Source organism: Apis cerana, linkage group LG15, assembly GCF_029169275.1.
Source record: "Apis cerana isolate GH-2021 linkage group LG15, AcerK_1.0, whole genome shotgun sequence".
NCBI lineage: Eukaryota > Metazoa > Arthropoda > Insecta > Hymenoptera > Apidae > Apis > Apis cerana.
Genome location: NC_083866.1, coordinates 6,833,876 through 6,850,028, shown reverse-complemented (window position 1 = coordinate 6,850,028; position 16,153 = coordinate 6,833,876). Strand labels below are relative to the sequence as shown.

At 43.5% G+C, this 16,153-nt stretch overlaps 1 protein-coding gene and 1 long non-coding RNA gene across 8 annotated transcripts in view; one reads left to right on the top strand and one right to left on the bottom strand.

The window, feature by feature from the left end:
* Window positions 1-16,153, bottom strand: part of LOC108002292 (uncharacterized) — a 137,747-nt gene that overhangs the window by 27,856 nt on the left and 93,738 nt on the right. The window contains exon 4 of the long non-coding RNA XR_003698721.2: window positions 14,765-15,107. This is a non-coding gene — a long non-coding RNA (uncharacterized LOC108002292). The remainder of the gene's footprint in view (window positions 1-14,764; window positions 15,108-16,153) is intronic.
* Window positions 1-16,153, top strand: part of LOC108002290 (complexin) — a 215,973-nt gene that overhangs the window by 126,712 nt on the left and 73,108 nt on the right. The gene's annotated exons all lie outside the window — the stretch shown is intronic.

Below are 16,153 nucleotides of genomic sequence, written 5' to 3'. Positions count from 1 at the left end.
CAATAAAAGCGTAGAGCGTTAATTGAAAGAATCGACGAAAATCCTACGGATTCGAGGATCAAAATTCGAAATACATATCGGAGCAAAAGTGAAAATAAAGGTGCGTGCGAAGGAATATTGGAGAAGACTGTTTCGAGAGAAGAGCGAAAGAAAAGAAGAAAAGAGAGAAATCTATAATTCGCGTTACCGATGTAACCGAGCGTTGGATTAAGTTTCGGGTCGGTTATCGAGCGGATGTGAAGAGAGTGAAGCACAATGTACAGATTACGATAAGCTGGCTCCGGCCGGTACCAAAGTTTAGCCAATAAATGATATTTCAACGCGCCGCATCGCTACCCGGAACAGGTGGGACGAGTGTAACGAATTACGTTTCCGCCCGTGAAAAACGATCGGCTTTTTGCTCGCGCGATCGAAAGCGAGCGTGTCCTCGACACGCGCGATAAGAGAAAAATGATTGGCGGCCATTTTCCGAATCGACGGATCGAATCGAGGAGGGGACTAGAAATTCTTTCTAATTGCGATCGAAATTCTTCTCGAGAGGAAATTCCAACGAGAAAGAGAGAGAAGGAAGGAAAGATAAGAAATGGAGGACGATTCGGGGAACGAAGGGTTTTTGCGTTACGAGGGAGGCGTTTGAAATAATATCAACGGCGAGATGAGCCAAGAGATTAAACTCGGATGAATGGAACGGAGATCTGGAGCATCGATGGAATCGTCGACGTCCTCTGCGATTTCGAGCATCGCGATACGTGCAATTTCACTTGGATCCAAGAGATCGAGATCACGATCTTTCGAAGAGGCGAAAGATCCTCTTCTTCGAGGAATTTTTACAATCCCGATTCTCGAGTTTCTCGAATTACCCGATATACAAGAAAATGATTACCTAGCATTTCTAATTTTTCGTTCGAAATTTCGAAAGATCGCCGATGAACACCGCAGTTTTCCATTTTCTCCACGATAAAGAAATTCTTTCAAGAAACGCGCGAGGAAACGAACCTTTTTCCGTTCCATTGTTCCTTCTTCTCCGGTAAGGAAAAAAAAAAAGAATTTACTGCAAAAGCAGAGTGAGATCGTAACGCGATTCCGCGGTGTTACGCGAACCGCGAGCGTAAATCAAACACGAAAACGTACACGAAGCTGGCTACCCCGGTTCAGCTAGACCCGGTTAACCGAGCCAGCCGAGGGTGTTGGAGATGTCTGAGGGTTGGAAACGGATGTCGAGCACGCGAACAAAGGAGGTGGTGGAACCAGGACCGTCCTCCTTCCAGACGCGGATATTCCTCTCCCCTTCTTCCTCTCATTTACATATCAGTTGGCTGGTAGTAAAATGTCCCTCGTCTTACCTTGGAAACACCCTCCTCTCTCTCTCTCTCTCTCTCCCTCTTCTTCTCTGTTCGCCGTCACCCGTCACTGTTCAAAGGGAAATTTCGTTCTGGCTGGTTTTCGCAAGCTGTTCTCGACAAGGCGCAAGGAGGAGCGTGTTCGATTCGAGGAACCGTCGCGGAATCGGGGACTCGCCTCGTTGCCTGTTTATACAGTCTTCAGCTGTATAAAAAGGACGTAAAAACGGAAGGGAATAGAGGGAGGGACTATAATTTAACACGAGACAGGCAAGAAGAAGATCTCTCTCTCTCTCTCTCTCTTTCTCGCTCGTCGACTGACAATAAAACTTCATCGCTCCCCTTGTTCCCTTTCTTGTCGACAACGTGTTCCATCTTGCGAGACGTCAACTGATTTATCCGTATCACGACGAGGTTTCTGGGAGGGAAAAAAAAGGAAAAGAAAGGAAGAGGGGGGAAATCAGGGGAGTCGATTCCGAGATTTGTAACGGATGGAGACGAATAGGTTTAAACGGATCGAAGGGTGAGTGGCTGTGTCCGAAATTCGGATACTTGATCTCTCATTGGACACGTGTGGCTTGAACTTTTTTTAAGAATTGATTCTGGCAACGGTCGGGTTGTTGAAGCAAGATCGAGAGAGAGAGAGAGAGAGATATTAAGTATTTCCTTTATCTAGGATCAGTAATATCAGTAGTAGTTTAGCAGATGAGGCGGATGATTTCTGCGAATTTAATCGAACAAAGGAGGAAAGGATAATTTATTTCATTCGGCATGCTTCAACCTCATTTTCCTCGAAATCCCATTCTCAAAAATTGAGGGCAGCGAATTTCTAAAGCGGAATTACTATCATCTTCCTCTGTTCCTGCAATTTTTGAGAAAGATTGATGAGATATAATAACAGGTTTAATGGCCGCGATCCGCAGTTGGGGCATTTAAATTCGTTGATTAAATTCAACTTGGAAAAAGAGGAAAATAGTTCGTCACCTTTCGTTGAATCTTTCGAACAAGGGTATTTTCGATCGTTGTGGGAAACAGGATCGATAGAGTGGAGAACTACGTTTCAGAAGAAGGAAGGCGGAATGAAACACCACAGAACGATAAATCCTAAGCTTGCAGCGTCCGTGTTTTGCGCATTCGGTTGGCTAGCGTCCATAAATTTCCCGACTATATCCTATATCGTGGCGCAGTCCCGAGGGAACGGAGGGAACCGCGAGTTCGCGTTTCTCCCTTTTCGTCGAACGAAGTAATTCGGATAAAAAACAAAAGAAAAGAAAAAGGATAAAAGAATACAGACGATTCAACGATCCCTCCTTTTAAAATCCCCCCCGAAGAAAATTTTCAATCGAAAAAGAATACTTTCTGGCACGGTTTATATATCCTCCCCGTCTACGTTTCATTTGAATTACGTCCAGATTATATCGAAATTCGTTCGTTCAACGATTGTCGCAGAAGCGAAAAATGATTTTCCTCCCATTAATTCACCGCTTCTCTAAATAATTAACAACATTAATTATATAATATCGCGTTAGCGCTAGATCTAGATTTTATATTTAAACGAGGAATATTATACGAGTTTTATTTTTATTCGCAGCCCATAAATAATATCCTCGAATTAACCGTTCGTTTATCCTCGCAAAACCACGGGGACCGATTAACGAAGAGAAAGAGAGAGAGAGAGAGAGAAAGAACGAAATCCATTATATTCGTTTTAACAATTAATTAGAAACAAAAGCCACCGATAAAATTTATTCTCGAAAAGAAAGAATTAAATCTCATCCATTGAAGAAGCATAATTCCTCTTTCCTCCGTGTTAATAATTTTCTTTATCTCTCCTTCCCTTTCTAAAAAGATAAAAAAAACCTCGCCTTCTTATTTTCCAAACTCGTTTCCTCTCGAAGAAAAAAAAAGAAGAAGAAAGAAAAGGGAAGGGAAGGAAAAGGAGCTGGGGGCTATCGCGAGGATTCCGTAATTTCTTGAAACAGCTGGGCTGTTTCCTCCGCCGATTGTCCGCCGCCTCGTTATCGGCCTCTTCCCATTTTCCGCGCGAGCGTGTTCGACGCGTCGCATTGTTCCTCCTCTCGCGCGAGAATTTATGGAAAGGAATTAACAGCGAGGAAGGGTGTGTGTTCACGGTCGGAAAACCGTGGCGAAAAACGCGCCATTTCGTTCCTTGTAACGAGTCGAAACTGGAAGGAGGGAAGGTATTGTTCGGGATCGACAGACGCGAGCAAGATCGTAAACACGGTTTCACTTGTTTGTTTTTGCTCCTCTTCCTCCTTCGTTTCGTCGCAATTACGCGAAATTTCCGTTTCGAGTAGCGTGCCGTGCTTTGCTCAACAACAATAAGTAAACGATAACGAGAGGGAAGGGGGGAGAGATCGAAAATTTCGCGCTAACAAACCCTCTCTCGTCGAGGAGGAGCAAGGAAAGAGGGTCGGTGAATTTTAACGCGTATTATTCTCGATATACTTGGTTCCTCGGCTCGAGACTTGTTGCTGCATCTTCGACTTCTCGATTTTTCTCCACCCATCTTTGATCCGTGTCTTGTCGCGATCAAATTAATCTTCTGGTTGACGAACACGTATTGGATATTCTTACATTGCAAGATACGCATCTTTATATTCAAAAGTAATAATAAAACTTTTCGTAAGTAGTGGAGGATCGTTGATCTGAAGTATAATGCACGAATTGAGGGGAGGATGATTGATTTTCGATGAGTGCAAAGAATTAAAGTCGTAAATAATAAATAAATACATGGTCACGTCACGAACGCGAACACGTGCGAAAAATGAAAAATTGGATATATTATATTTTTTGGAAGATACGCTAAATTTTACGCGTCGCGTAAAATAATGAAATAATGAAATAAGAAACTTCTCGTGCGTAAATATTGAGAATCATTGGTTTGAAGTATTAGAATTAAAGCAAATGATTTGGTCACGGTATAGGAGGTACGAATCGCGTGCTGCCGATCGATTAATCTTCCCGGCTAATCCTGGAGGCGGCCGATCACCAAGCCACGATCACGATGGATTAGAGGCACGATTAGGCAACGACCACGCGACAAGCCGGCCATCCCTACTTCCAAACAACGTCGGATCCGCGGTTTTACGAGACTCTGAGCCGGGTATTTAGAAGGATCTTACGGATCCTTTGCCCGTCCTGCGGATAGTCTTCCACTATTTTTCACGCCGAATCGTTTCGAATCCAAGATTAAAATCCACCATTTCTCCGAATTTTGCATCTTGGATGATTGCCTTCGTCGATGGTTTCGCGTGTCGATGGGGGAAAGACAAGATGGGCGAAAAGCCGACGAATCTAATTTTCTCTTCCTCCAAGATTATCATTCGACAAGGATAGAAGTTGAAAGTTTTCGAAAAAGAATTTAGGAAATTCGCAGGAAGTTGATTCCGTTGATTCGTTTATATATCGTAGTTCAAAGGTTAACATAGAATTCAACATAGATGACATTTATTCCATGCTTCATTTGCTCCCCTCTTCACTCTCCCCAAAAAAAAAAAAAAATATGAAACCAGCTTCCAAGTATCCAGCTTTCCATTTGCACGAGTGTCCGATACGAGCCTCGCCATTAATACGAACTGCCATTTTTTTTTTGTTTTTTTTTTGGATTTCATTGCACTTACACCGTCCCATGATTATTTCGCGTATCAAAAATTCCGTATCCCCCACCAGGAAATAGCGAATCCTCTTTTATTTTTCAACGTCGCATTAAACACGTCAAATCCCCAGATACTCTACACCGTAAACTCATTCTTTAACTGCTCATCGAACCTAACCTATACACTCCTACATCTATATATGTATATATATGTGCATACATACGTATATACGGAAACCGGAGGAAATTCAAGCGGAAACGAAAGAAAAATCTCGTATTTCCAGGATCCATAAAAAAAAAAAACGAAGAAGAAAGAAAGAAAGGATAGAGAGGTATTACAATTTCAAATGCAATTCCTTGGGCGTCCGCCCTCGACGGCCATTCGACCTATCGAACTCTCGAAACGACGCGGCGACACCGTAAAACAGTTTGCGCGGATAGCTGGCCCGATTCTCTCTCTCCTCGCTCGCGGATACCTTACTGTTTCGCATTACCGGGATTAAACGGGTTGGAAAATGGCGCCGATATAAACGATCCGACGTGGAACTCGACTCCGGCGACTGTTCGATCGGCTCGAGGCGGAGAAGAACGGCGTCGCTCTTAAAATAATGAAAAAAAGGCCGCTTCTTAATTGGATGAAAACGATTAACGCGGGATTCGATGCTCACCTTCGAATTCCATTTTCGTTATTAGACCTATCTCTCTCTCTCTCTCTCTATCCGCGCCATTTTCCTTCTTCGCCATTGTTTATTCCGTTTGTTGAATTTTAAATGGATTAAATGCACATTGTACGTGAGAATTGTAATAAATCATGTGATTTCGAATTTATTTGTCTCGCGAATTCGATGGAGAACGAGTAATGATGATGATGATGATGATAATGATGATGATGGACGATCCTTTGAGTAAAAAGAATTCTTTATATATATGAGAAAATCGTTTGAAATATAAATTTATCGTGTTTATTATTTCTCTACTTTTCATTTTCCTTTTTTTTTTTTTCTTTTCTTCAAAATCCGAGCATCGAAGAGTATAACTATTCCATGAGATAGATTCATGATACGAAAGAGACTGGTTTAAATCGTAAACGGGGAGTCAATGAATAGCGAAAGAGCGCGTCTAATCGTCGCAGAAGGGTCAAGTATCGATTATTTTGCCTAAATTATTCATAAGGCTGTAAAAAAAGGTTTTAGCTGAATGAAAACTGGGTCTACGAGCGCTGTGTTACAACCAACCGGTTACTTCGCTCACTGATTTTCACGTTTCTCCTTTTTTTTTTTTTTAAACGTTTAACGAGTCTTTTAACGCACCTTTTAGTTGCGCCCCGTGCGATTCTTTTCTTTCTTTTTTTTTTTTTCACGTTCGAGTGAAAAGTTGGCTCAAAGGAAAAGTTACGACGCTGCCGTAGGAGAATATCCACTCCTGTTTACGGTGGATGCCGCCACAATCGCGAGCAGAGAATCGCAACAAAGCGATCGCGCTGAAATTTCCCCGTTGTTTCAAATACTTTCCGCGGAAACGAAAGGGGAACGAAAGAGAAACGAGAAAAATATTCGTCCCAAACCTGGTTCCATTCCTGGTTGCTCGATTATTCCTTTTTAACGAGCAACTTCATCGACGGGAGAGAGGAGAGAGGTCAACTTCGCTACCCTCCCCCGCGGACTATTAATATTCATTCCCTTAATCCGACTTAAAGGGCAGTTCTTTCCAAGTTCCCGCCGCCAGATTCAGCTCCCTCTTTTTCTCTCTCTCTCTCTCTCTCTCGTTCATCCCTGTTCTTACGTGGAGAAGATGATCGATCGATCCGCGAAATGTCGGCGAGCAACGACAACAACGCTTCGAGGCAGAATTCTAATTTTTCAAAAAATTCGTTCGACAGTTTTCGCGGCGGAGGAGGAAACGTCAAATAGCGGGGAGGGGACTCTTCTCGAGGAAATTGTTTGCGGAGAGGCCGACGCGTGTTTTGTTATTACGATGAAATCGTTTCCCTTTTCTTACTTTATGCACTTTATACGCTTCTTTTTATCCCAAATGATAAATCACTCAATGGAAATTTGATATCGTCATCTCTATCCACGAAGAATGGATTCGGAAAATAACTTTTCGTACTCGATCGATTTAAGGTATCGTCGGCGAAATATATCTAATCGAAAATATTAAGCATGTCTCTGGAACACGTATTCGAACATTGACACCCTCCTTTTTGGAAGCTTTTGGAAGGGAGGAGAAGTTGATCGAGAGAAATTCTTCTGAAAATCTGTTCCCCGAGGTGTGGTCGAAAACTAAATTACCGCAATGCGGAGAGGACACACCGTTTCCTTTGTCCTCTTTACGATTCAAACGTGCTCCACATAATCTTCGCATCCGCCACCATGTCGCGCCGCTATCTCGCAATTAGGGCTGGCCCACTCCCTCTGGGTTATCTCCCCACGTTTTGTTCGAACAGAGATTTAAACGTCCCTCGGCTCTTTCTTTGTCGAGCGGAGACACCTCTCGAAGCCTCCTCTCGAATATTCTCTTTGCCTCTATCCGCGTTGTGAATTCGAGATCGTACGCGACTCGATTGGAATAATTAAAATAAATAAAAATTAAATGGCAATTAAACACGAACGATTAGGGATGAGAAGGAATCTCGCCTTTTGGCTTCCGCTCTCTTGTCTCGTCCATTCTGCTCCTTTCGATTTCCAAGCACGCGATACAATTCCTTGATTTTACAAGAAAGAAGCGAAAGCTCATCGCCGCTACGACTTCACTTCGGTTCGTGGAATTCCGATCAAGCGGAATAACCGGTGAATTCGTGTTTCTTCTTTCGTTTTCTATCTCCTCGAGGATAAAAGGCACGCGAATCTTATTTCTTCCATTCTGGAAAGACCGTGACTTCCAACGCTCCGCCCACTTATCGTTCCATTTTTTTTTCTCTCCTTCTTTTTTTCTTTTTTTTTTTTCTTCCCCCTCCCTTTCCTTTCTCGCGAATATCGATCCCTTTCAACCTCGACGCGTCTTCGAAACCTCGGATATCATGGTGGACATTGTGCGGATAGTCGTATCGGGATTAAATTTCAATATACCATTACTTTAGATCCTGATTTTTTTTACCTGATTTATCCGATTCGTTTAATTTTCTTACTCGCTGTTCCTATTTCAAAGTAATATCGAGATTGAATTTTCCACCGTTCTGTTTTAACGTTTCCTCGCTTATCCGATCTACTTTACTTCCTTTTTACTTTTTCCACTCCCTGTCCTTTTTCCAACGTTCGACGAGAAAACAACGGAAATTCGGAACTTTGGCATTGAAATTAAATCTCAATCCCGTTATTAATCGGAAACAACAACAATTTTTTTTAGGTATATTAATATGACGCATTGCTCTCTATCTAGCATAGCTCCTCTCCTCTAAATAGATTTCTTCGTGTTTCTCGATGAGCATATCGAAACGAAACAAGCGAGATTAATCTACAGCACGCAAGAAACGAGATCCTGTTCTTCGTACTCTCCAATGTCTCGGGAGTTGTGCGATCACGAACACGATTTCCAGAGCGTTTGGAGCCGATTCGAATATTAATTCGCGGGGAATCGTGATTTCGATCGCAAAAAAGCGTTCGAAGTAATTGGCCAGGAGAGGAAAATTGGAAGAAGCGAGAGCAGAGTCGTTCATTTCGATTCCTCGTTTCGTGAATGATCGAGCCGACTATGAAATCTTCGATCATACATGAGAATATTACTACGAGTTTAGAAAGCTCAGTTGCATTTGCAGAATTTTCTTTCAGATATTATTTTCTCGTTACAACCAATTACTTTCCAAATGAAATACAATAAATAGCCTAATGAGGCTCTCTTATTTCTCAGAAAAATCCACTTCTTCTATATATATATACATATATATAGAAATTCAATTATTATTTCGGGTAAAATGATCGATGGACCGGATAGAATAGAGTGTCGCGCCATTCAATTCGAATGAGTGGCAAATTCAATACGAATTGGAGAAGGTGTCTGTCCATTCGTACATCTCGACAGTGAGATGTAGTAGCCCGTATATCTATATATATATATATGTATATATCGATTCTCCTCCTGTAATCCGTCTAATCCTTTTGCTCGATATCTCGCGAGAAAGAGCTTGTCATTATTCCTTCGATAAAGGGAGAGAAAAAAGTAAAAAAAAAAGGAAAAAGAAAAGAAAGAAAGAAAAGATTCAATATGAAATATCTGTTTCCTCCCTGAGTTAAGCGGGTTTTAAACGGCTTGCCGCTGAACAACGACCGCGTATCCCAACAACGCCGGCATCGAGAGAGAAACTTGAGCACAGGCGTAATACAGTTGTAGAGTTTTTCCCCGAATTTACGATAACTGGGATTCGGATAACCTGGAAACGTGCTTATCCTTCGGGAACAGCTGCCTCCTACAACACCAACCGCCACCAGCGCGATCCAATCGGTTTAACTCATCTTTACGGATGTAAAGGAATTCGACAACGCGTGCTTCCAGTTTACTGGAGCTGGGGAACGCGTGTCCCCCGCCCCATTATCCAAGATTTAGGGATACGTCGATCGTCGATCGGGATGATAAGCGGCGATGGGAAGCGAGTTTCAAGGTGTAGAACGTGTCGTGGTCGTTTCTTAAACGATTCAAACGTTTTTCTTTTTTTAAATCGACGATCAGTTCTCGGAACGAGAATGGGAGAAAAGGACGAAGGGGTGTCGCCATTTAGGAATATTTGATACAGGGCGACGTTTTTTTTCCATCGAATTGAAAAATTGAGAAAAAGGGAGAAGGAAATTTTAGATTATCGAGATTTGTGTTGTATTCGATAGAAAATTTTAACGTTAAATTAATTAAACGATGATTCTTCGATAGATTAACCAATTGAAAAAACAACGGTGAAAAATTGCACGTCACAAATCACGATTAATTTCCGATCGTTTCCCCACCGATTTTTGCGGTAGAAATGCAACGTTGGCCGCGTATCGAGTTACCATAATTTACCTCCCCTTCCCCCCTCCTCCTACGGGTCGGAAAATTCTGCGCTTTTAATCGGCCAACACGAATTAACTGAAAATTTATATTTCGAATCAATGGCCGACTAAAATAGCGTTATGCCGTTTAACGCCGCGAAATGTTCGCGCGTAACCGCCGATACTCATTTTCGAAATTCCCGCCTCTGTATTTCTCTTTCGATAAGCCCGAGATAAATCCCGACAAATTAAACGATTTCGTCATTTTGGGCGGGAAAATTTGACGGAAAAGGGCAAATATGGAGAATCGACAAAACGTACAATGTATCCCCTAATTCGATAATTTTCTCTCTTTTGCAACATCCGGCCGAACACGATGACGGAATAACAAATTCAGCGATGGGAAAATTTGAGGCATATACGCGCCATTATAAATGCATTTAACGCTCGTTAATGTGACTAGTGGCGTCAGCGTTTATTATTCACGGGTCATAATGCGATAAAAAGATTCCCTTTAGATAAAACCGTTTCCACGATGAATGATGAAATACGATTAAAATGATTTTTTTCAAAAAAAGAAAATATACCAGCCTGTTGCCATCGATTCGAACGCGTTTCTCCTTCTTCTCGACCGTTTGGAATTTTTCCTCCGTTAATGCAAAAGAAATGGGAATATCTCTAAAACGGTTATAGAATAACGACCGCGCGCGACGAAAGCGCAGAAAGATTTGTTGGAAAATGAGATTAACATTTTAGGAAAGGGATATGCTACAAAGTATAGAATTCTCGTTTCTTTTCAAGCTTGGTGTTTTTCTTTGAAACTCGAGTATAATTGAACCGATATAATTTTTCCAATTTTAAAATTTTCACACGGCAACTTTTTCACTAGAAACAGCGCGCACACGAAAGAGTAGCGTTGCGAAACGCTATCTAAAGATTTCAAATCATCTCCGCGTGTCTCTTTTGCCTACACCTTCTAGACAAAGAAAGGAGAAAGGAAAGGCGGACGTATTTAGAAATCTCTTAACAATTTAGAAAAAGCGAATTAAAAAATAAACGAATTGCCTCCCGTCTCGTGAGCGAAATCTCACTTTCGAAAAAAGGAGAAAAGAAAAAAAAGAGAAATAGGACGGATAGGGAGCCATTAAAAAAAAATGACACCCGGTGACCCGAATTCTCGAGGACGAATCGATCCTCGACCGAGGGGGAAGACGTCGGTTTCTTCGTCAAATCTCCCTCACGATCCATCGCTCTTCCCCTCTTTATCATCCGACCGTAACAATGGCGGGCGTCGAGCGCGCAAGATTTCAACGGGATACCGAAAAAGCGAATTAATCACCCCCCTCCCTTACCCTTAGTGGAAGGCTCCTTCTTCCCTTTCCTTTTTTCTTCTTTTTCCAGGGCTCGTGGAAGGGGCGGTTCCCGCGGCTTCTCGACGAACGCGCATTTACACGTCGCGGCTCGATGACAAATTACGAGCTCGCGGTGAACGAACAGAATTCCTCGCAACTTTTTTCCACGAATCGGCCGCCATCATCCACGATCGCCTCAATTTCCGCGCCCATCCCCACGTTACGTCTCATTCTCCCCCTGATAAATTAACTCCGATAAACAACGATCGATTCTTCACCGATCGGAAGCTAATTTCAATTTGCTCGCCAATCATTTATTTCGAACTCTCTCTCTCCCTTCCTTTCCTCGATCCCTTCGCTTCAGTAATCTCCCCGATCCAATATTTCGAGGCCATCGATGAGAGCCATAACGGAACCGATCCGAGTCACGATCAATTTTCCGGAGAGAATCGGCGAGCCGATTCATCGGTTCGAAAGGAAACCGCGGACCCCGTTGTCCGATCTCGATCATCCGCTATCACTCGCAGGGGGATCGTGTCGGAGGGGGGCGCAGGTGGAAACTTCCGCTACGTGCGGCCGGAAATGGGGATCGAGCGTTCCGCGTCGATATTTCTGTCCGCCACCGCGACAGAACGTTATTGCAGGGGAGGGGGAGTGGGCTATCCACGGTTTGCGTCTCACGGTTGATAAACCGGCCGCCCATTGATTCGGCCGCCGATTAGAAATCACCGACCGTGCATTTACGGTATATTTTAGTCGGGTAGATCCTTCGCGATTATATCCCTCCCCAGGTTTAATTCCAGGCGTAACAGCAGCTTCGATCGATTATCTCGTATTATCGTAGCCGATTTCGAGGACGGGTTAAAAGTGTTCCCGGGTCTATCGAGAGGGGAAGCGGTTGGAATTGGAGGAGGATCGTTCTGGAGGAGGTTCGTCTCGATGTTGTTGGACGAATTTTCAAACTTCCCACGCGTTTGCATTTTTTCCTTCTCGGCGAAAATTCGTGCAAACGATCTCGCCTCAAAAATTATACATGTGTATTTTCGGAGGGTCGCGCCGTTAATCTGTATTTATTTTTCGAGCATTTCTTCCGGCCGAGCAACGGAGCTTTCCAGTCCCATCCGCATCCAAGTGTAAAATCACGCGATCGTGAAATTCAGCGGACATATCTCCCCGTCACAGGCAGCTCTCGACGCTATAACGAACGCTCGTGCACGGTCACCTATGAAAAGAGGGTGTACACCAAGAGGGGAGGGGGTTATACCTGATCTATCTCCCGGCTGGTCGACCGTGAAAATCAGGCCACCGCCCAATCGCCGGAAATGCGAGGGATCCACGCACGTTTTTTCACCCTCTGCGTTTCTCAGAGTTTCAACTCCATCCTCGCGCGATCCTCATCGAGCACGCACCGTGAGAGCAAGATTTTCTAGAGAAGCGGATAAAGCGTTTCTATTTCTATTCTCTCAGGAGAATTGGAGAATATCGATTCGAGTTGAAGAGGAGTTAGGGTAATGGGATAACGATTTATCGATTAGTTTCTCGAGAGAAAAGAGGGAAAATTAAAAGATCTGGAACAAATTTTTCACCTATATATTATTCCCCTACACGTACGAAATAAAATCGATAATTAATTGTCACGAGGTAGAAATCCGACCCGATAACATCCGACTGTCAAAGCTGTCGCGTTACAAGGTTTAACGAGAAAGATAAATTGCCTTAATAATCCATCCCCAATTTAAAACGTATCGATATGCCCATATAAATTCACCGACTCGATTCACGGGACGTCCAACGGGATGATTTTCTCCATTAAGAGGGGGAGGAGGGGGAGAATCTACCGGGGGTTCGAGCCACGTTCATCGACGTCGATCCCCAAGAGATCAAAACGTTACGCGGGGCTTTATCGGTGATGTAAGATGAACGACCCACGAATTCCGCGTCACGTTAATTTCCGGGAAATTGGTCCGGGGTTAAGTACGAACGAACGAACGAACGACACGTCGTCGACGATGCCGTGACGCCACTTTTAATGACGCGCCAACCACGTCCGCCATTACGATATTATTAAGTCCGTGACCGAGGCGGACAGACTCGTAAACGCGATCCAAGGAAAATTAATTTTTCGTCCCGACTTTTCCGCCCGTGTGCGGGTAGCCGATTAAAAACTCTTCCGATCCCGATCGATCCAACAACGAATTCGAGCGTGATCGAGTGCGATCAACGCGTCCATTAAGTTTCCAATTCTTTTTCCATTTTTTTTTTTTCATCATCATCATTTCATTTCGTCAAATAATCCCCCTTTTTTTCGATTTTCCCTGCGAAACAAGAATGAAATTTTTCGATCCTCCAAAGATCCACTCTTTTTTACTCCTTAATTATCGATTCGAGTTAGGATCGGTGCGTTGGTCGCGAAATAAAGGGACCAAGGGTGGCTTTCTTTTTTTCCTTTTTCCTTTTTTTCTTTTATTCGCGTCGCGCACACGCTACGAATGCCTCGAAACGAATAAAAATTTGGGGAAAGCGAGGATCGGGATCCGCGATATCTGGCGGCAATCTCGGCTTTACGATCGGTCACGTAGGAAAACCGCGATTGCTTCGATTTGTCGCGGGTGTTACGGGTTGGAAAAATCGATTGGCGGTCCGATCGTTTGCGTGCCCCGATCGTTTCCTCGAACGAGATTAACGGGTGGAGGGGGAAGGGGGAGAGGGAGAAAGAAGTTGATGGGACAATGGTGGGTGGCCGAGATCGGGGAAAATAAAATTTCCTCGCTTCCTCTCCCCGTCGAAAAAGAGAAACCGTTCGAAAAAAGCTACGTCGAATCGTTTCCGAAACCCGGAATATCTACTTTACATCTCCTCTCTCTTCTCCCATTTCCCCTTTTTTTATCCCCCAAAAAGAAAAAAGCCGTTGAAACGTCTCTAAAAATGCTAGTTGGCGATTACTCCGTCGAAATTGCGCGCCACTGGCCGAGATTGCGGATCCTTTGAATCCAACCGACCGACCGACCGACCGAGTGAAACAGCCCCCTCCACCCCAATTTTCTATACCAATTTCTGTACACACGCGCGCCTCTCTCCCTCTCTCTCCTTCTCTCTCTCTCTTCGTTAATTTTGTTGCCCCGCGTTTCGCGAATTTTCAATGGCATTTCAACCCTCCCCGACAAACACACTCACAATTCAGCCCGTTTCCAGCAGCCAACGTTTATTCTTCGTTCAATGGGCAAACGGTTAAATCGCGCCTCTCCTCGATTTACGAAGAGCGGGATGGATTTCTATTAAATCCCGATTCGCGAGTAGATTCCGTAAACCGTAAACGTTTCGTCAAATACCCAGATACTCGAGTACACACCACCAATTCGAGCAGCCTGTCCGTCTGTCCGTCCCCGTTCAACCGTCTGATCGAATCTTCCTTGAAAGGGCCAATGGCCAAACGAGTCGCGGAAATCGATCCAACACCGATATCTCTCTCTTCGCGCCAGACGTGCCATCAATTCTCACCCTGTTTTCCATTATCGCGGGGGACCCGTCTCGATGCGCATATGCAGCCCACTTCGATGTCCTCCTCCTTGCTGGACGCGAATCTTGTTTACCGTTATACCATTTTTCGCCCCTCCTCTTTTCTTCCATCTTGTCGGTTTCTCGTCGTCCAATTCGGGGCGATTTCAGGGGAAAGATTTCTTCCTCTCGGTTCGGGGAGAATTAATTCCTTCCTGTTTTCGATGTCTATTTCTTTCGAGTTGAAAGTAACGAAACGTTGGAATTTGTCGTCGGGTAAGAAGATTTTTTCTCTTGAATCCAGCCGAATTACTCGTCGATGTAATCATCGTTAGAAGCCACCTCCCTTGAATTAACAAAATTAATTCCAATATTAAATTAGAAATTTTATCATTCGCGCGAGAGTTAGCGAAATCAGGATAGAATTTACAATCGCCGTTAATTCCAAAATTAAAATTTTATTACGAGGAAAATTGGGAAAAATCGGATATCGCGCGATTTCGAAACGTTCGAAAATGAAATAATTTTATTATACGCGGGAGAATGCAATTTTAAAATTATAATTCTCCGAAATTAAAGCCTTTACCTTTGAGAACAATTTCGTTGGGAAACAATAATCGAAACGAACCATTTCACGATAGTGGCGAGATAAGAGGTCGATAAGGAGGCGCGATTAAGCATCGGGACGACCTTGATGGAACCGCGATACCCCTCTTCAAAATGGCCGATCACTTCGATCGCCAGAGGCTCGAAATAATTCAAAGCTACAAATTGCTCGCGACACGAGGCCCGCGCTCTCTCGCGCTCTCTCTCGCGAGATCGATATACCCCGTTGGCTGTGGCTTCCGGCCGGGGCCGATACATCGCGAATATACATATATCGGGACCGCCATTACATGCATTTATTCCATTTCGGTCGAAAAAAGGGGAGGATAAAAAAAAATGTACGTACCCGATGCTGCCGGAACTCGACCTTGATTCTTATTTATTTTTCGAAATGGATCGTCGTTGTTGGTACAATTGATCGGTCCACGGTCTATTAAACTTACGACATCAAGATCGTCAATATAATATGATAGAAAATAATAAATTATCCTTCGCGTTATGACCGAAGTTTGATATCCGGCTGATGGAAATTTTATAATTGGGGATATATGGCAGAAAGGGCACGTTTAACCCTTTGCAAAATAATAGAATAATAGAATCGAGACTAATAAGAAAATTATATATAAAATGTAACCAGTTCTCCTTCGAAGAAGGAACAAATATACGTTTACAAGAACGGAAATTTTTCTCGATCGACGAATGGTGTGATAAAGAAAAAAAGAAAATCAATCGATCTCGAAGAGAATCGGTCAAAGTTCTGTTTCTCCCCCCTCGAGAAACCACGGC